Genomic DNA, 23,409 nt, shown 5'->3' with positions numbered 1-23,409 from the left:
TTAAGCACATACCAGATTAGGGAATGTAGGGGAGGATACAATGCACAATTAGATGATATCAACAATTTGGGAGAAATCTAAAAAAATTGGAGAGGGAATATAGCAGGGGTTGGTGACTGTTCATATGTAAAGTTGTCGCGATCGCGATTGTGAGCGAGGGATCATGATCGTGAACCCCTTGTTATTGATATTGTGAGACCCGTGCCATCATAATCACTACAATTGAGAGCAGTTTCTACTCCCCTATTCTAAACTACTCAGCCCACTATTAAAATTCATAGTACTTTCCCTTACTCTACATCATTCAAATGTAATTTTTTTGGTACCTAATTTGCATGGATCAATCTAAGTAAGCATAAGCTACTATAAAAAACAAAGATTAAAGGATACGGGCCACTTTTGTGTCATAATGGATTGCCTACCAGCCAACGCCTAGTTTAACATCGCAACACGGTGTTATTCAATCTTCTAGTCGGATCCTTGAGGGATCCATCATCAACCTCCATGTCCGCTACATCAATGATGGACACCACTTTTAGTGATTTTACATACCCAAAAGGACACTTCATTATTTTGAACCCAAAATTTCATTCCCCTAGCTACATACCAACAATTTCTCTCTCGATTGCCAAAAAGAGTCTCCCAAGAATAATGGGTATTTCTTGGTCGATTTCACAATCAAGTACTACAAAGTATGCCAACAAAATAAAATAATCAACCTTAACCAAGACATCATACAAAACACCAACCGGCTTCTTATTAGAGCGATCCGCCATTAAAAGCCTCATTTTTATGGGAGTATGAGTGCTCAAACCAAGTCTTTAATAGATTTCATATGGCATTATATTAATGTTTGCAACAAGGTCACACAAGGGTTTTTCACATTTGTGTGTCCCAGTGGTGCAAGGATTGTGAAAGCTCCCAGATCTTCTTTCTTTTCCGCCATAACACTACTCATCATAGCGCTACAACCATGGGTCACTTCAATGGATTCATCATCCACAAGGCATTTCTTGAACATAAATTTACTTATTAGCTTAGCATACCCCAGAATTTCTTGAATGGCTTCTAGCAATGGGATATTGATTAAAAGATTGCCAAGCTTGGAGAGGAACTTCTTGAGCTTAACATTATCCTCATTTTTCTTGAGACTGTATAGTAATTGAGGAGCGATTTTCATTAAAGAAAGTGGGTCACTTTGCGATTCATCACCCTCAGCTACCTTAGGAGTTCCCTCCTCATCAACTATCTCTTCAACTATGTTTGGTTCTTCATCATCACTTCCATGAAACTTTTGAGCCTCATCATTTGACTCACCAGCATGCTTCTTTTATGTGTTCATTTAATCTTCAAGAGACTTTTATTTGACTTTAACCTCTTGTGCACCAAGTTCTTTACCGCTTCAGGTGATAATTTCTAAGACATAAGCATCGTTTTTAGCATTTGCCACTGTATCACTTGGGAGGTCACTCTTAGTCCTAACATTAAGTATGGTTGAGATTTGATAAATTTGGGACTCCAGTTTCTTGATTGAGGTAGAGTGAGATACAACCATTTGATTGATTTGAGAAAGGTCTTTTTTTAATTCTCAGACCATCTTGTCCGTTTCTTTCACTCTCATCAAGATTCTAGCAAGCATATCCTCGACTTTAAACTTTTTGGGATCCACGGGATTTGACTCCTTGCTCTTCACTCGGTCATGGAGGGGAACATATCTATCATACTTCATTTCCTTATCCCTCCAATCATAATCGTTATCTCAATCATTCTAGTCCCTTTCTTGATCACGATTGTTCCAACCTTGGTTCCCACATTTCCTTTGATAGGCTGGACGGGAACCCCCTGGATAGTTTTCCAAGTATCTAATTTCTTAATCAAGGGCTTTTACTTCATCATCATCATATCCTTTGGATGCCATGACATTGACCATTTCGTGGGTGCACCCATCATATGCTTTGTAAGGAGGTCTAATTGTGTCATTATTTTTGCCATATTTTTCTTCCTCTCTTCTTATTTCATTCTTTGCTTTTTATTCACAATCGAGGCGGTGGAAGAACCTGTGGCTACCTCAGTATCTCAGGTGTGCCATCCCCTATTTTTCTTTCTGATTTGTTCAAGCAAAGTCAAAGCCACATCATATGATAGCCTCACAAGTGATCCACCAACCTCGTTGTCCACCACGGTCTTGTTTAGTTGGTACAACACCCTATAGAATAGTTAGAGTAGCATCATATTTGGTACTTTGTGGTTAGGACGTTGCACGAGATTTTTATTAAATCTCTCCCAAACTTTATATAGAGACTCTCCATTGTTGGCGAAAGTTTATGATTTCATCCCGCAACTTCAACATCTTTAATGGTGGGAAATATCGATCTGAGAAAGCATCAGTAAGTTTTACCCATGATATGAAAGACCCAGCAGGAAGATAACTTAACCATAATATGCCTCACCCATTAGAGAGAACAAAAAAAAGCGTAATCGTATGGACTCTTATGAGATGTGAGCGATATGAGAGGGAGCATATACCTCCACAAAATTCTTCAAATGTAGATTTGGGTATTCATGAGCTTGACCCCCAAAGAGACATTACATTTGTAGTATGTGTAAAATTACACTCATGATGTGGAATACCCCATTCCCTTCATTTGGAGGGATACGGATGGCACTAGTATGCCCCGCATCATGGAAGTAGTCCTCGTCATCAAGGAGACCATAAAAGGTTTCGACATTGCTTCCATGATCACTCTTTGTGTCGTGGACAATATTTAATTCACCTAAAATGAAACAAAAACAACAAACAAAGTAAATAACAAACAATATGGGTGAACCCAAAGTTACTATCAACACCACATAAGCGAAAACTAAGTTTCACTCCCCGACAATGGCGCCATTTTGATCACGCTTAACTTACTCCATTATTTTGGGGAAAGATGATTTTTTTCAATATAATAACCTAACTTGAGTAAGGTTCGAATCCCATATGTAACTAGTTTTCAAATCTTATGTATGTTGATAGTTACTAAGTGTTGACCCGTAATGTACACTTAAAGCAAAACATAAATTAAATTTGAAGGGGGGGTATGATTTAAACGTTGTTTGAACAAAATTAACTTGTGATACTAAGTGAGAGCAACAATTTTTGGTTAAATTCCAATGAGATAAAAGTCTTGGGGCTATGCTTTTCTAGGGATAATTAGTGTATGGGTGCATGAGAGTGCAATTCCAATTCTAGTTAATGAATGTATGGGTAGGCTAGGTTAGAGGCTATGGTGTTAGTCTTCCAACAAAACACCAAAATTTAACCCATAGATTCTTTCGAATACCTCATGGGTGTGTCAAAAAAATCAACCTAAAACCTAAATTTGACATCCCTATTTCTAGGATGATGTCCAAGACATAGCAAACCCACAGACTATCCTTATTTCCCAGACACTGTTAAGGAGTAAGCTACAATCTACTTTATTGTTCACTAATACTCATCACCCACATCCCTCTTTCAAGGATGGTGTGGGATCTAGAAAAATTAGGGATTTCACCTACAAATTCCAATACAACAATCAAGTATTAAGGAAACCCAACATCATTAACTAAGAATCGAAACTAACAATTCATACCCATACTCATTAGCACCCTATTTAAACATAATCCCAAGATAAATATTTAGCTACTCATGAGATTAGAGAAAGGAAATATACCTAAGTAAGCATCAAATGCTTCCATCGATAACAAAAATATAATAATTCCAATGCCTTAATCTCAATTCACAACTAAAATCTCATGAAAAACTTTGCAACAATTGTCTTTTCCAAATTAGTAGGGTTTTCTCCACAAAAAAAATTGAATTCTATCTGGAAGATGTATCAACTGTGCAAGAGTTTTTCCCTTTTGAAAATTGGAACCAGTTGTGTGAATTTAGCAATCTGCCCCTAGAAGATTTCCATGTCATCACGATCGCAATGAGCCAATCACGATTACTAAGATTTGACTGGGTCTTGACTATTTGCGGTCATAACCCTCAGACCGTGATCGCAGTAACTGAGGGTCAATCCCTGCTTTGGATTTTCCAACTTTTGCACTAACTTTGCCCTTTTTATTCTCTTTTAAGCTTACTTTGCTTCATTTCTTCCAATTACCTGTAAAATCTGCAAACCATGGGAATTAGTGCATTCAAATGACAAATTCATCTCATTTACACAATTTAACCATAGTAGTATGCATGAATTTGGATGTCAATGAGTGGTAAATTTACCATTCATCAAACACATACTGCAATCTCTTATGATCAAAATAAATGTCAGCGTGAACTCTATACAAGTAGTGTCGCCAGATCATCAAGGCAAAGACCACAACCAATAATTCTAAGTCGTGTGTCGAGTAATTCTTCTTATGAACTTTTAACTGTCTAGAAATATAGGCCACAGCCCTACCATACTGCATCAACACACAGCCCATTCCCATCGAGAAGCATCGCAATAAATCACAAAACCCTTGGGTAGAGGCAAATTAGAGTCGAAGTCAACTTGTTCTTTAACTTCTCAAAATTACCCTCACAAGCATCCAACCACAAGAACTTTACCATTTACTGAGTCAATCTAATCAATAGGGCAACAATAGAAGAGAAACTCTCCACAAACCTCCTATATATCCGACCAAGCCCAAGAAACTTCGACTGTCAGTTGGAGTCATGGGTCTAGGCCATTTCATAACTGCCTCAACTTTCTGTGGATCCACCATGATCTCCACACTAGACACCATATATCCCAGATAGGTCGCACCATTCAACCAGAATTCACACTTAAGAGAATTTAGCATACAATCGTTGATCCTTAAGGGTTTGAAATACTATACAGAGGTGATTGGCACGATTCACCTTACTTTTTGAGTATACCGAAATATCATCAATGAACATAATAACGGACAAGTCCAGAAACTAAAAAAATACAAGGTTCATAAGATCCAAAAATATTATCGGTGCATTAGTCAAATCGAAGGACATCACTAAAAACTCAAAATGACCATAGCGGGTTCAGAAAGAAGTCTTAGAGATATCCATCTCCCTAATCTTCAACTGATGATAACCTAACAGAAGGTCAATCTTAGAGAAGTTCTTAGCACCCTAAAGCTAATCAAATAGTTCATCAATCCTAGGAAGAGAATGCTTAATCTTTACTGTCACCTTATTCAACTGGCGGTAATCTATACACATTCGAAGGGACTCATACTTCTTCCACACGAAGAGGACAAGAGCACCACATGGGGGAACACTAGGATGAATAAATCCCTTATCAAGAAGATCTTTTAACTGCTCCTTATATTCTTTCAACTTTGCTGGAGCCATTCTATAGGGAGGGATATAGATAGGATGAGTGTCTGGAAGAAGATCAATCCCAAAATCAATCTTCCAATCAGTAGAAACACCAGGATGATCATCGAGGAACACTTTGAGTAACTCACAGACCACAAGGATAGATTGCAATGAAGGACCCTCAAAATTATAATCTTTAACTCAAACCAAGTGATAGATACACCCCCTGGAAATTAACTTTCGATCTCTAAGATCATAAATGAACCATCCCATCACTAAGGGATTACCTTCCCACTCAATCACCAGTTTATTTGGGAATTGGAAACTAACCCTTCGAATCTAATAATCTAGAGACACATAACATAAATAGAGCCAATCCCTCCCTAAGATAACATCAAAATCGACCATATCCAATTCTATCAAGTCTACCAAGGTCTCCCTACCACAGATAAATATCACACAACCCCTATAAACTCTCCTAGCAACCATAGAATCATCCACTAGGTTGGACACAGAAAAGGGGTCTGAAATACTCTCAGGACCAAAATCGAAATGAACAGGCATATGTGGCATCATATAAGAAAGAGTAGCCCCAGATCAAGCAGACAATACACATCACAAAAAAAAGAGTTATAACATACAAGTGACAACATCCGGAGATTCCTCAGATTCCTAAAGAGTGGCAAGAGCATAGAGCCAATTTTGACTAGTACCGGAGCTAGAAGTAGCACCCTTTGGTGTAGAAGCTGAAGATATGGTGATCGGAACCTTATTAGCCCTAGTAACGACTCTGATTGAGGGATAATCCCGCTATATGTGGACCAATTAACCATACTTAAAACACTGATTTCTCCTCTCCTCACTAAATCCATTATTTACCTACCTACAGAATCAACAAGGGGGAAAAGATGGAGCTGACTGAGCTCCACTAGACTGAGACTGGGCAGCCTGTGCCCTGACCCCAACACTATTCTAAAAGCGGCAATCGTCGGAAATCATAGGATAGAGACACTAACTGTAGAATCAGAAATAAAATTTCCCCACCTCTTCTTAGACAACTACCTTCCATCACAACCACTATTTTTTTGACCTCTACCCTGACCTGAGTACCAAAACTTCTTACTCAGCCTCAACCCAATTTCAACCTATTTTATTCTTCACATCTTTCACCCGTTGCATGCACATCACCAACCTGGAAATGTCCATATGGGGGACTCAAACCTCCCAATCATATAGTAAGGGGGAGTCGAACCACCTGGTCATAAGCAAAGGGACTCGAACCCCAGGCTATTTAGACCCCCACACGGGCAAATACAATTTCTAATATTGGTCCCCTGCGATCACTACTTTCACGACCCAGCTACACATCCCTCTTTTAAGCCTAATTAAAATATTTATCACACATTTCCATTCATTGAACCATAATACACATTTAAGCATACATTATTGGCATCATCATACCGACTACACTTGCAAGGTAACATCATCATGGCATTTTAATTCCATTAACTCGGGAAAATAACTACATTTTTTCCTTAATATAATGTGGGGGAACACCGACTCCCTTTGGTTCATCAAATCAAACCTTCATGTTTCAATAACCTGTTTACATCATGCAATTGTCCCAAAAGTAGTTCAATGCAATTTTACTCTTACTCAAAACCACTTCCACAAAATTGGATTGGGGTTATTACCAATTCAATTGTCAATATTCACAAAATTTAGGGAAATCATAATCCCCTAATTTATTCACCATGCCCATGCACCTCACAAGTTTAAAACCATATATAAAGAATGGACAATACATAATAAATCATGGGAAAATAATAAAAAAAACATTCATTTCAAAACCCTCTACCCATATCAAAAAACATATTCAAATTCACATAAACAATCATATAATTTCATTCTTTAAGTAAAACAAATTTAATGGTAGAGTCACATACCTTAAGCACCAGGGAATTTAAAGAAGAAATCACCCTTGAGAGATCTAATGAATCACCCTTGGGAAACCCTAAGTGTTTTGCTTGAGAGAATTTAAGAGAGATTGAGAAATTATTTCAATTTGTTTTAGAGTGATAATGATATCCCAAGAGGGTATTAAGTCGTGGGTTATGTTTTAGGGAAAAAGAAAAATGTCAAAAATGCCCTTAAAATAAAAAGACTAAAATTTATCGCCCAATTGCTATGAGTGACCTTACCACTCGTAGGGTCACCCTATGACTCATGGTCCTTAGTCGTAGGCTGGACAGTGTTCACGGCCATCAACACTGGTCTGGTTATGGAAGGACCAAATAACTTGTAAAGAGTCCATACGACTAGTTACGTTTTAGTCATACTCAAGACAGAACACCTTGGGCACCCACACTAGTCTGGTTATGAGTCGTACCTTACGACTTGTACTCAGACATTAAGAATAGTTTGGTCAAATCATAGGCAAGACAGAATATTTTAGGCATCACACTGCTTAGGCTACGATTAGGGTCCTACGACCCGTAATGACATCGTACGACTCATTGGGTGAGTCGTAGTTTGAGCAGTAAGCCCATAAGTAAAGAAAATATCAAGGATAAAAATTTGGGATGTTTCAGATTCTAACCCTTATTTCTTTTACTTTCCTTACTTACCTTTTTAGTTCGTTTAAAAGGAGGCTCGCATCAGAGTTGTTGTTCGTCCGTCAGCGGCGTTGACGCATCAACGTCTGCTGGGGTCATTGGTGAGATAGAGACTATTAATTATAGGAGGAGAGAGATGAGATTTGGTAGCTTCTTCATTGTTGTCTATCGGCAGTAATGGTTGTCACGACATTGCTATGAGAGACAAGCAGTTAGAGAGAGAGAGAGTTATTTGAGAGTGAGATATAAGATGTTAGGGTAAACAAAATGGATAATTAGGATGGATTGGGGCAGGTCAGTTGGGTTGGATATTTAAAAAATTGAAAATTTTACATAACATCATACCTTAACTTATCATTATTACCTCAAATTCCAATCCCTTACCATAATTTAAAAAATCTCGGATTGTAATTTTTATCCCCAAATCAATGATACATCACTAAACAAGCAATAACAAAAATTCGAACAAAAAAATAACCCATTACAGCAACAACATTGCTGTCTCCATTAACACTATTTATCTCTTTCTTTTTTAAAACCCACCACCGTTACCTCCTATTTGCCATCGCTTTCTGCCAAACTGCAGTAAAATCAATAGACTTTTGCCTTAATAATGAATCTTATTGCTATGAAGAGGTTGCATACCCATTTCATTTTATTCCGTCACTATTCCCAAATCTCAATAACAAATATGGGTTTTGGAGCTCTCTCGCTAGAGCTGCTATTGCTGCAAACTAAAAAATTATATTTTAGTAGTGATTGCGTGTGACTGGAGAGTGGTCCACGATGGCGTCCTATACCATAATATCTTGAATATATATACAGATCTCAAACTTCATACAAAATTCATGTACATATCTCGAATTAGATGAGTTTACTGCGTCTTCCATCATCACATATCGAACCCATGGCGACGTACAAGATAGTTCAAGTCATGAGGAATTCTTGGAGTTTGGAGATTCGTCAATGGAGGTTGAAGATGAAGATTTTAATGAAGATAGATAAGAATGATGCATCTATTAGGAAAGTTCAGAGATACATAATAATGATGTATCTGGTAGAAAAGGACAAGAAGATACATCATGCGATGCTTCACCAAATGTACAAGAGCTATGTATTTTATTGAATAGTAGGTTACAGATACATAAGAAAAATGTGTTTGATTGAAAATCTACAAAAACACATGTATCAGAATGCTTGTTGTGCTTCTGATATATAAGTCTTATGAATCTGAATGTATCTTTATTATAGTAATACATAAGAATTATGTATCGGTACTTATGTATTAGATGGTGATGCATCGCGAGTCTTAGCTATGTATCGCGATAATGAATAAAAAATAGAGATCTTACGTATTATGAAAACAACCGGGATTCTATGTAATTAGATACTAAATTCTTGGGATTTATTTTTGAGAAAATCAACTACAAGTAGTCGGTTTATTTAAAAAAAAATTAATTATTTGAAAACCTTTTATTAAAAATTTTAATAAATATTTATAATAACAAACAAATAATTTAATACAATGTATATAAGTCAGATAATTAGTAAATTCATCATCATATTAACACTAGTAGTTTATTTCAGCAATTGTATAATGACATCAATGCATTTCGTATACTAGAATGAATTTTTGGTTTATTAGCTTTTAAATATGGTAATATACCTCGTAATACAGCATATTAATTTGATGAATTATTAGTTAATTAGCGTACATTATTATAAGTTCAATAGTATATTATTACCTCTATCGTATGATATCAACGTATTTGTCACGAATCAAATTCGGGGCCTAGTCGTGACGGGCATCCTAAACCATCAAGACTCGAGAGACCCCTGTGACTCCCCAACCCAGTAGTGGTATTGTCCGCTCTGGAACCAGAACCGCACAGCTTTAAAATGTGTCACTAAGGAGTAAGGCTTGCTTACTTATTTAACCAGAACCCTTCCTATGTTTTGCCGATGTGGGACTCCTTAACTTAAGTTAAGGTGTTACATACACCCCCCTTATGGACTCAACATCCTCGCTGAGGTTTGCCCCATCGAATAGGATTTGCCTAGACTCAGGACTGAGGTTTGCCCTGCCTAACAGGATTTAACTATACTTAGTTTGAACTTTGGCCCATATCGATAGGGCTGACACAGGAGCGGCTCTGATACCATTCTTGACACGACCCGAGCTGGGGCCCTGGCCATGACGGGCATCTCGAACCATCAAGGCACGAGAGACCCCTATGACTCCCCAACCCACTAGTGATATTGTCTACTCTGAGCCTAGACTAATTTTTTTCATGACCTGAGACGAGGCCCTGGCCGCGACGGACATCTTGAACCATCAAAGCCCAAGAAACCATATAACGGCCCAACCCGCTAGTGATATTTTCCACTTTGGGCCCAGGCCCGCATGGCTTTAAAATGAGTCACTATGGAGTAAGGATTGCTTACTTATATAACCAACATTCCTCCTGTGTTTTTCTGATATGGGACTCTTTATCCTAAGTTGAGGTGTTACATAACTCTCCAGCACTGAATGAAAATAACCATAAGGATATATGAAGCTTTAAAAACCATAATAAAGGATTTTTTTCCCAAAACCCAACATTTAGACATTTCATCAAACACATGGGAGTCATGAATTTAAGCATGGGATGGGTAAAGTATATGATTGAAAATATAGTTACAATACTAAAACCATGAAATAGAGATATAACATGAGGATTTCCATATTCAAATCATATAAGGGCTCATTCCATCGAAAAACACTTCTAACATAACTTGTAATCAAAATCAATAACAACTTCATGGAGATAGTTCAGCATAAACATGTAAAAACACATAATTTGATATCAAAAGGGGATATGTGGACTCCATGGGTGAAAAGGACCCATGGATGAGCATCACACATACCTTAAACCCTTAAGCTTGAAAGAGAAACACCAATCTTGCTGCTTTCTTGAATGTTCTTGGATTGGGGAACTTGAATTCTTTGTTTTCTTAGAGATAAAGAAATGAAATTGATGAACTTGGGAGATGATTAGGATTCCTTTGAGAGGAGGATTGAAGAAAAGGGGAAAATAATGCCCAATCTGGTGATATAAGTCATAATTTGACGACTTGGATTGAGGGAAAAAGACATAATTGCCCCTCTATCATTTAAAATCATAACTGAATTGCGGTTTGAGGGAGTATCGAGATGCGGTAAGGGGCCCATCGCCATAGGCACCGTGACGCGGCACAATCTTGGTGACTTACTATTTTTGAAATCCAAAAACGACCTAATCCTCATTCAAAAAATTCAAAACTTTCTCGAGATATGCTCCTTACACCTCTGAACATGAATTAACTCAAAAACCTATGTCTTGGGATTGGAAAAACCAATTTAAAAATCCTCAACGTTAAGAAGCCAAAAATAAAACTATGTCCCCAACACTTAGTGAAATTTTCAGGCTTTAAGCCTCTTATGCATGCATCTAGGAGTTGAACTAAGCTAAGTATAATACGAGGTATTATAATATCTCCCCTTTGGGAACATTCATCCTCGAATTAGACTGATTAAGATAAGAATACTGGGAAGCTAAAATCACATAGGCATCCCAAACCATCAAGGCCCGAGAGACCTCTATGACTCCCCAACCCACTAGTGATATTGTTTGTTTTGGGCCTAGACACGCATGGCTTTAAAACGCGTTACTAGGGATTAAGGCTTTCTTACTTATATAACCAGCATCCCTCCTGTGTTTTTCTGATATGGGACTCTTTATCCTAAGTTGGGGTGTTACAAACACCCCCTTATGGACTCAGCATCCTCGCTAAGGTTTGCCCCACCGAATGGGATTTTCCTGGACTCAGGACTGAGGTTTACCTCGCCTAACGATATTTGCCTATACTCAGTTTGAACTCTGGCCCACATTAACAGGGGTAACAAAGGAGAGGCTTTGATACCATTCTTGTCACAACCCGAGCTGAGGCCCTTGCCATAACGAGCATCCCGAACCATTAAGGCCCGAGAGAACCCTGTGACTCCCCAACCCACTAGTGATATTGTACGCTCTGGGCCCAGACGCGCACGACTTTAAAATGCGTCACTAGGGAGTAAGGCTTGCTTACTTATATACCCAACATCTCTCTTGTATTTTGCCGATGTGGGACTCCTTATCCTAAGTTGGGGTGTAATAGTATTATTCAAAATATTTGGATATATAGATTCAGTTAACGAGCTTTTGACTACTACATACATCACTACACGATATATATATATATATATATATATATATATATATTTATCGATTGATTATCATCTTCGAAATATGTACTATATATATATCACTATACGAGATGTACGTATATATAAATATATTTGATTAACTATCAGCTTTGAAATACATACTATATACATCATATACACAAGTATATTACCCTGTAATACAACTTATTTCACACATACTCTAATGACCTATCAGTTAATTTAACTAACATTATTATGACTTCAATAATATATTATTAGCCCAATCTTATGATATCAATGTATTCAATATATAATTGAATATATTTAGTTAGCTTTTGACTATGTGCATCAATACATAAGATATACATACATACATTTATATATATGTGTGTGTATACAATTATACACACTTTATCTACTAAGATTCTAAATACATACTATATATATATATATATATATATATCACATACACGAGTATATTACCCTATAATACAATGTATTTCATATATACTTTGATGAATCATCGGTTAATTTAGCTTATATTTTTATAACTTCAATAGTATATTATTACTTTGATCATTTCAAATGAAAGTATTCAATATATACATGGATACATTCAGTTAGCTTTTGACTTACACCAATACACAAGATTGCATACTCTCTCTCTCTCTCTACTATCAGGTTCTAATTAAATATGTACTATATACATCACATATACACAAGTATATAATTACCCCATAATACAACATATATACTCTGATGAATTATCCGTATTATTATACCTTCAACAGTATATTATTACATCGATCATATGATATCAACGTATTATTCAATATACTTGGATAGACTTAGTTAGTTTTTGACTACTACGTACATACTACATGATATATGTGTATATATATATATACACACACACACATCATTTCACTTTTGAAATTGTCAGCATAACTTACTTAAGACCTTAACATCACGGGTAATTATATATCCCCCTTAACAACTTTAAATTGAATTAAATGTCATCCTAAGATTGCAATACCAGTCTCACTATGGAAGATGTATCACACATGCGCCACATCCTTGCTACATCAAAAATTATTTGAATTTTAATTTATTTCTTCCCCTCTCTCCCTCTTCCATAAACGTACCCCATCTCCATTAATGTCTTCTCCATGGATTAAATTTATTTTTTGCCAATTAAAGAACTAAAATTTGACCTTAGAAAATCCTAATCTTTATAAAATACAACCCCCTTTTATTTTCATTGATGAGTTTGATTTCTTTAGTTTATCTAGACCAAAAGAAATAATTAAAAAAAATCAAAAAATGAGAATTGAGGTGTATAAGAGGTTGGGCTTGAAGGAGGAAGGAAATTGGCATTTTGTAGAAGAAGAAACAAAAGAGAATTTTGAAAAAAAAAAAAAAAAGAAGAAGAAAGAGGGGGGGGGTAGGGGGTCGTGGAGGGTGGGGACGAAGAAAAAGAAGACGGAGGAAGTGTGGGGATGTGCTTGAAGGACAAAGAAGGGGGTTTTGTATAAAGAGACGGGTGGGGTGGATGGGTTTGAAGGAGAAGATTGAGGTTTTTTGAAGATATGTGAGATCAAAATTACATATATTTAGTCATTATTTGCCTCATATTTAGTATTTTTATTTATTCTTCTTGAGCATAAATTTTATGGATTATTTGTAATATTATATTTTTATTTGTAAGATTAAATTGGTGTGAAGATGAAGAAAGTTAAAGAAAAAATAAAATTAAAATCAAGAAGTTATACAAGGAAATCAAGCAGGTAGCTTAATAGATTGAATTGAATATAATAATATTATTTTCTATTTATGAAAAGTGAAATTTACAATAGCAATTGTAGCGGAATTCACAGTCATGTGGCAGATTCTCGATGCAAGTGGCTACTGACACTGTTTTGATGCAATCCAGTCCAATTTGGGCTGAACTTTTATTTTCTGGTCTATTGTGGACTCAGTTATTTTATTTTGGGTTTGTTTACACCTGTAAATATTTCACAAAAATAGTTATGATGAAACTTTTGACAATTTTTGGAGAAGTAACCTGTAAAATTTTTATTAGAGAAAGCTTAGAGCCGTCGTGGAGGCCAGAGAAAATTGATTTATTCTTTTCTTCTACATCTTTATGTATTTTTCTTTGAGAATTTAAGATTTTGAATTTACACTACTGGCAGGTGCTCTCATGAGATATACGTCAACCCTCAACTGGCAGATAGACATCTCAAACCTACACTAGCTACGTATTCTGTAACTCATGGATTGCTACTAAGGTCACACCCTCTACTGGCAGGTGAACCCCCCACCCCTGGGTTCGCTCGATGCTAAGTCCTACTTCCAACTGAACTGACACTGGTACTGAGATGAACTAAATTCAACTAGCATAAAAACTGACATTGCTCATCATGATCATAACAACGGAGTAAATTGTAATATTTATGATTTAACTGAAATCATTACTTGAAAGATCTAAAATGTAGGTAAACACGTAGGTATCAGGTGTTCATAACCCGCCAGTACTGAATGATCGTAAATTAAATATTAAAGCCTAAAACTTTAGTATAGGATCATGGTTCAAAGACCCAAAACATAAACACCCCACCAATTAAGTGAAAAGTATGGGCTTAAACATGGGGATGTCTTAATACATGAGAAACAACATGGCTTCATGGCTAAATTCACAATTCGATATTATGACATGAAATTCAATTGAATACTACATGAGAAAATGGAAACTTGAAACATGAGATAACCTAACTTTCCATAAAATCATACTAGGACATGAATTGAGTCAAACAACTAGGGAAAAGCATGAATTAAACTCATTTTGAACATATGCAACATCATAATGATGGAAAAACTCATATTTTAATGAAATAAGAGGTTTTTGGGCTCTATGGGTGAATGGAACCCATGGATGAATACCCCACATACCTTAATAGCTAGCTTCTTGAGGATTTCTTGAGTGTTTCTTAAACTTAGAAGCTTGAACTATTGATTTCTTGAGAAAGAGCTTGGGTTTTGCTCTTAGGAAAAGAGAAGGGTTTCATGAGAGTAATTTAGAGGAAAAGGGGCAAAAAAATTCCTTTTGGAAGCCCCAAATTGTGTTAAGGATGAGTTAGGTTGAAAAAAATGACTTAAATGCCCTTAAAGCACTTAAACCAATAAGATGGGTGGGATACCCTTGGCGTTCCGCGACCCTTGCGTGGGTCTAGCCACCATCGCATCGCAAACTCCCTCACCTGTGGAGCCACCCTCGCACCACGGGGCTATCACAAGGCTTCCCTATTTTAGCTATCCAAACACGTCCCAAACCTCGTCTAAAAGTCCCAATACTATCCCGAGACATACTTTTAACCTCCCTAAAAATGAACCAACTCAAAAACCAACATTTTGTGGTAGGGAAGAACAAAATAAAAATCTGTAAAGTTTAGGGGTCTTTAAAATGACCAAGTCCTCAACACTTAATGAAATTTTCAAGCCCTGTACCCCTTAAGCATGCAACTAAGAGCTGAATCAAGCTTAGAATATTATGGGGTATTACAATATCTCCTCCTTGGGAACATTCGTCATTCGAATGAGACTAGTTAGACTGAGAATACTAAGACAACTGAGGTCATATACTGAACATGCATGACTTGGAACATAATTACATAACTGAGTCTAAAGCATGATACATGAACTGAACTGATTTCGTAAATGCATGCAATGAAATGAGAATGGTTACATAGCTAAAACTGAGAACGAAAAAGAGTCAATCTAAGAAAAATTGTTACCTCAACCTAAATCTGAGTTTGTGGAGAAAAGATGAGTGGACTTGGCTCCCATATCTGCTTCTGCTTCCCAAGTATCTCCCTCAACATACTGATTCTACCATAGAACTTTTATCAAGGGAACTTCTTTATTCCTTAGCCTATAAAGTGCTGATGCATTTGCGCTATGGTGTATTATACCATAGGTTCAGAAGCACGAGTATTCCAGTCTCAGCAATCAGAGTTAGCAGTGAGTCCTTATCTTCCAAGGACCTGATCTCTTATTTATTATCTCATTAATTAATTTATAAGTTGGAGTAGTTGGGGACATGTCCCATTAAATCCTTATCCAGACATTTATGTTTTAGAGGATTTTCAAACTACAGTATTTCAGATAATATTTCAGTTTTGGGTATTTTATTACCCCCCTCAGATGTTATATTTAATTAGTCATGCTGTTTTGAACCTTATGTCCTTTCAGCCTCTATTTCCGCATTATATTTAGTATGTTATACAGTGCATAAGTACAGATATCGGTCATGGGTTAGCTTGTAGTGCTTCAGGGTCATGAGAACTGTGTAGAATTTTGAGTACCATATTTGGGGGGTTATACGAGTGAACTCTAAAGGCAGCCCCTAACTCTTATCCAAAGGGTATGAGTGGTATCCTTGAGTCGTACCAAGCCTAGTGAGTCTAAAAACTTGTAAATTTTGCAAGGGTCCAAGACTTGGGGTGTTTCATTCTCCCTCACTAGGATCATTCATCATTGAATAATGGGTAAGGGTAAGGACAAGCACAAGATAACACCTTAACACATATCAAACTTTTCCCCAACCAAAATAGAGGATAAGAACACAAACCAAGATGAGAAGATCACTACATAACCCAAACAGGATGTACACCCCAACACCTTCATTCCGGCCTCTAACTAAGTTAGAAAACAAAGATGCAAGAGGAACTATTCCTCACCTTTAACCAAGTTATGAACCAAGATGTGATAAAGAGCACATACCCTACACATGAGTTTTTGGAAGAACCAACACAGATACTTGGACTCCATGTCCACTTTTGTATCCCAAATGACTTTCTCGGACCTTCAGTTCCACCATGGAACCTTTGCCGAAGCCATACCTTATTTGTTCGCAACCAACAAACTTACCAATCTAAGATCAGGACTTTCCCAAAAGAATAAAGAACTCGAGATACCAGTACCACCCAAAGGAACCAACCAACCAAGGAGCATCCACAGCTCACCCCAACACAACACATAGATTATTAGATAAATGGACTCATGTTAAAGGGCATGTCTAATTTGGTTTACAATTTAGCAAGACACACCACTATGAAAGCTTGATTCTGGCTATGCACCACCTACATGTTCAAGCCTATCCAATGCTAAAAGGAGTTAACCTAGGCCACCGGGCTCCACTCCGTACTTCTATCTCATAACACCACTCTATTTCCATCACCATTATAATATGGGAACCATGAGTTAAAGACATGGACAAACCATATCCAACCACTATAACTGAAACACCTAAGCATATCCTAAGTACCCAACACAACTATTGGTATATCTACCAACCATAACATTTAAGCCTATAACTTGTATACCCATGATATGATTTATACATCAAAACATGTAGTACCTCTTTACAACTTTCACAAGGTTCTCACCACCTATTCATTTCCTAACCATTTCCCATGACAAAAACCTTACCTTTTGTCACAACACAATTTCAGAGTTATGATAACACCTACCATAACCTACTAGTAGGTAAGCTAACATCGTAACTCGGAGCTAATGCAACGGGTTACCTTGGTAGAAATGTCCACCAAGGACCCTATATGGGAACACAATATAAAGGAGACATTACACAAAGAAACAACTAATATTCGAAAACGAATCCCATGACCTAATAGTATTAGTACAAGAGTATCTCTACATTCAACAATAGAAATTACAACTCAACATCTAATAGTCCTAAATGGTCTTATACATTCGTCTCGAATAAAAAAATTAAAACAAGGATAGAAGGGAAAAAGGGAAACTTAAACTTCAAGAGCTCACCCTACTCCTGATGATCAACACCATAAGATCGCAACTTAATGATGGCAGCTAGAACTCAGGTCTGCACCAAAAAGGTACAGAAGTGTAGAATGAGTACCAAAACATAGGTACTCAGTAGGCATCATCGGCCGACAGAGCTAAATTATAATATAAGGACAATATATTGTAAGACAATTACTTAAAGTCAAGGTATGGAATAGAACCTGAATCTTCTCTAATATCATTGTATAAGATAACTAATCAACTAGAATAATAGTAAAACATTCCATATCCATATTTATTGATCTTGGGCATATTTATATGTCCCGGTGCCAATATCACCCAAAATAGTCCTAGTTTTATAAGCTAAATTGTCTGTTTTTATTGTGTTTAGTGTACAATTACATGATATGAGCTAATGTACATGATTAGTAATGCAGGATGGATTATTGATATATTTTGGTTAAATTGGATACACAATGGGAAACATATGATGATTGATGCTTTGAGTTGATTATTTTGAGTATTGCAGACATTGGAAGTAGTCGAAAAGCATAGATGGAAAGTTGGATTTGTTAGCGGAGCAACGAGCCATAAGGAATGGAATTTTTGCCTTAGAAAAATACATGGAGACAATTTCCAGTGAGGCAATGCAATTTGCATGTGTTCCATGCCCTATTTCAGGGGTCCCAGGACTTAAATAGAATTTTGAAGACAAATTCTAGTGGGAGCATATGATTTGCGTGCGTCGCATGCTCCACTTCAGGTGTTCTATACCTTGTCCAAATTTTTAGAGACAAATTCCAGCGGGAGCATGCAATTTGCGTGTATTTCATGCTCCACTTCAGGGGTTTGATGCCTTAGAAAGATTTGAAGAACTAAATTCCAGTGTGTTCATGCATTTAGAAGGCAATGCACGCTCTACTTCTATGGAATACATCATGCGGCGCATACTCTAGTACTCTGAGATGAAGCATGCGATGCATGATAAAGTCCAGCCCAAGGTAAATTTTGGCCTAGTATAAAATCAAAATGTGAATAAAATTTCAAGGACTCTTGGCAAGCATAGAAGCGGCGGAAAAGCATAAAATTCTCTATTTTAGGGTTCGTAGATAAACTTTTGAACTTCTTTACTTCAAGATTAATTTTGGGTATGATTAATTACTTATTTTTTATGTTGAATTCAAACATAAGCGGTTAAACACCTTTGTTTTGAGGTTAAGGCCAAGAAAATGATTACTCTTTGATATTCTTTTATCATAGTTTCTTTTTGGATTATCATCTAGGTTGTTCTTAATTTCTTGATCTTACTATTTTGATGAGTGGCCACCATTGAAATAAACCTATATTTCTATGCGAATCAGGGAGGATAATCATAGGATAGAATGAAGAAATTAAGGAGCAAGGTTCTTATCCTTTTATGAAATAAGGGGTTTGAATTACCATCTAGGATAGGGATATACCTAGAAGCCTTGCTTGGTTCAATTGCAAGAAGATAACTTTATGAATCTAGATGAATGGTTTCTTCTCAGCAGGAATTATAGTTGAAATATTCAATAGATAGAAAATTTAAGGTCAGGAGACCCAAATCATAGCATAAACCTTGCGAACAACAACCCGACAACCAATTAGACTGTGATAAGAATAGAGATTTGCATGAATATTTGAAATACCTCAACCCTTGAATTCTCATCATTACTTTTTACAACACTTGCTTGCTTTCTTTTGTCACAACTTGTTATTTCTTATTTATTAATTTACTTTTTTATTCATAATTTCACAATCATCTTGATACTTTGAAACACTTAATACCTTATTGTTTAAAACTAAAAATTGGTTGATTTCTAGATGCTTAGTATTTATGGGAATGATATTTGATTGTCTAAGTCAATTATTATTTGTACGATCACATGCACTTGCGTGTGTGTTTGAGTCGCAACAAGTTTTTGGAGCCATTTCCGGGGACTAGTAGAATTTGTAAATTGTATAATTTTTTATTTTAGATCATAAGTTTAAGTGTTAAAGACTTGATCTTAGCAGCAGAATTTTTGCAAGATTAGCAGACTACAAGACTGGCGAGATATAAAGAGTTGGCAGAGCCTTTTGCAGAACCAGAACTAATATTTCAACAAAGGCAAAGAGCTCAACATCCCCTTAAATAGGTTCAAATGGCTCATCTAGTTGATCCAAATGACCCTATCAATCCAAATGCTAGAACTATCCCAACTCTGGTTATCCCAGATGTTCCTGCTCAACTAGTTGCTCTACCCATTTGTGAGGTGACAATCCCACTCACGAACCATGTGACTAATAGTATTCGCAAGCCCAAGCCAGGTGGTCAATTTAAATTGAAGCAGAATATGGTGCAATTGTTGAATTCAGTGGGGAAATTCCCAGGCCTTTCACATGAAGACCTACAACAGCATATATAGACCTTCCTGGAAATAAGAGATACTTACATTCCTAAAGGGGTAATACTCATTATGTCAGATTGAGGCTCTTCCATTCTTCTCTAATTAGGGAAGCAAAGAGGTGGTTATATGCTGAACTACCACTCTCCATCACTTCATGGGAAGATCTAGCTCTAAAGTTCCTTATTAGATTCTTTTCATCAGGGAAGACTGCACATTTGAGAAGTGAGATTTTGAGTTTTAGACAGAAAAAGGGAGAGAATCTCTACCAAGCTTGGGAGAGATTTAATAGTATGCTCAGAAATTACCCTCACCATCATTATCTAATGATGTTCTTATTTATACTTTCAATGAGGGGTTGGAGCTAGATACCAAGATTCTCTTAGATTCAACTGCAGGTGGACCTACTCTTGAGAAGACTTATGAGGATTGTACATATTGCTGAATAGGATTTCACAAGGGAATCCTGATTGGCATATTGATTAAAGGAGTGCTCCAAAAAAGGTTGTAGGGGTATTAGAGGTAGACCAGTTTACTGCATTACAAGCGCAGATTGTAGCAATGCAAAATCATCTTTTTACTCAGCTTAGTAACATAAAGTTGGGGGTTCCACAAGCAGCAGCTACAGTGAATATAGTCCAACAGGAAAATTCTTGGTGTGAGGTTTATAGAAGTATTGAGCATGCAGCAATGCTTGTACGGCTAACCCAAATTTTATTAACTATGTGGGGAATGCAAATCATCAGGGATAGCAAAATTTTGGTAACATGTACAATAATTTTGGTAACATGTACAATCAAAATTGAAAGAACCATCCCAATTTCTTATGGGGTGGAAATCAGGCACAGGACACAAATCAGTATAAGGGACCAGTGTAACAAAATCAACAGCAGGTCTAAAATAATTAAGCTTCCACTCAAACAAGTAATATGGAGGAGATGCTGAAGCAGATTTTAGCTAATCAAGCACAGTTTGTAGAATAGTTAAAGAGTCAATAGCTGGTTACTAGAAATTTGGAGTTTTGATTTGGTCAGATTATGAGAGCACAAAATATAATACCTCAAGAAGCCTTACCTATTGATATAGAGGCAAATCCAAAATAGGTAAATATAGTTATAATAAGAAGTGGGTTGCAGTTAAAGGAGGCGGTACCTGAGCAGGTTAGTCCCACAACCACTAATGATGATCCTAAGGCCAATAAAGAGTAAGGGGTCAAATAAAAAGTTGCAAGTGAAAGGGGTCAAATAAAAAGTTGCAAGTGATCAAACTCTTAAGGAAAAGAAGACTTCACCTCTACCATTCCCTTAAACACAAAGGAAACATTAAGAGAAGACTAGTTACAAGAAATTTTTAGATCTTTTAAAGCAGGTTCAAGTAAATCTTCCTCTTTTTGATATTCTACAGAGTGTTCCAAAATAAGCAAAATACCTGAAGGATATAGTGGCGAACAAGAACTAGTTGACCGAGTATGCTACAGTTGCACTTACTTAGGAATGCACATCTTAGATTCAAAAAAAACTGACCATAAAGCTGAAGGATCCAAGTAGTTTTACTTTGCCTATCACTATTAGGTAGACCATCAGTGCTCATAGATTGTATGACTTAGGGGCTAGAATAAATCTTATGCCCACATCTTGGTACTGGAAGATGGGTATTGGGAGTTCCAAGCCCATTGCTATTGTTTTGCAGTTGGAAGATACGTCCCTTGCTAGGCTGGATGGAATTATTGAAGATATCTTGGTGCAAGTGGGACCATAAATCTTTTCGATGGACTTTGTGATTCTTGGCTTTGAAACTGATCCTGTCATTCCAATTATCTTGGGATGACCCTTCCTAGCAACAGAACAGCCATTAATTGATGTAGCAGCAGGGAAGATGAGAATGAGAGTGCATGACAAAGTAGAGGTTTCTGATGTGTAGAAGATGATTAAATTGCCAACTATATATAAGGAGTTGTCTTCTATATCCATTATAGATTTTGATTCTGATCAGAGGTTGTTATTGTTAGATGATCCATTAGAGCGAGCCTTAGTGGGTCGTGATCTGTATGGAGATATGGAGGAATTGGCATTAGTTCAATTCATGAATTCGGCTGTTATTGAAACAAGAAAATTGCCTTTTGAGCCATTTAATAGGCCAATTGGTCCATCCCCCAAAGCTTCAATTGATGAAGTTCCAAAATTGGAGCTTATGGTTCTTCATCCTCACTTGAAATATGTTTACCTTGGTAAAAATAATATATTTCCTGTTATTTTGTCTGCAGGTTTATCTGATATACAGGTAAAGAAAGCAATGACAGTCCTGAAAAAAATGAAGAAAGAGATTGGGTGGCAGATGTCTGACATTAAAGGAATAAATCTAACTTTTTGAATGCACAAGATACACATGGAAGAAGGTTTCATACCAAGGGTGCAGCAACAATGTAGGTTGAATCTAGTGATGAAAGACGTAGTGGAAAATGAGGCCATTAAGTGGCTAGACAATGGAATTATTTATCCAATTTCAGACATCAAGTGGGTAAGCCCAATACATTGCATCCTAAAGAAAGGTTGTATGATCGTAGTTACAAATGAAGCAAATGAGCTAATTCCCACTCGCATAGACACTAGATGGAGAATCTGTATTAACTACCGAATTCTAAATGAAGCCATAAGAAACGACCACTATCCCATTCCTTTCATTGATCAGATGTTGGATAGGTTGGCAGGTCAGGAGTTCTACTATTTTCTTGATGGTTATTTAGGTTATAATAAAATCACAATTATGCCTGAGGATCAAGAGAAGACTATGTTTACTTATCGGTATGGCATATATGCATTTAAACGCGTGCCTTTTGGCCCCTACAATGCACCTACAATGTTTCAGAGATGCATGATGGCAATATTCTACGATATGGTTCAAGAATTTTTTGAGGTATTTAAGGATGAGTTCTTAGTTTATGGTAGTTCTTTTGATCAATACTAGCAGAATCAAGATCGAGTCTTAGATCGATATAAAGAGACAAATTTAGTGTTGAAATGGGAAAAGTGCCAC

General features: G+C 36.7%; 1 non-coding gene across 1 annotated transcript; it reads right to left on the bottom strand.

The window, feature by feature from the left end:
* Positions 1-20,591: 20,591 nt before the first annotated feature.
* On the bottom strand, positions 20,592-20,698 carry LOC124892694. The gene has a single exon (XR_007050385.1). It is a non-coding gene; the product is annotated as a small nucleolar RNA R71 (small nucleolar RNA).
* Between the last annotated feature and the right edge of the window lie 2,711 nt (positions 20,699-23,409).

This window comes from Capsicum annuum, chromosome 1 (genome assembly GCF_002878395.1).
Source record: "Capsicum annuum cultivar UCD-10X-F1 chromosome 1, UCD10Xv1.1, whole genome shotgun sequence".
NCBI classification, from domain to species: Eukaryota; Viridiplantae; Streptophyta; class Magnoliopsida; order Solanales; family Solanaceae; genus Capsicum; species Capsicum annuum.
This window is presented reverse-complemented; position numbering and strand designations above follow the sequence as displayed.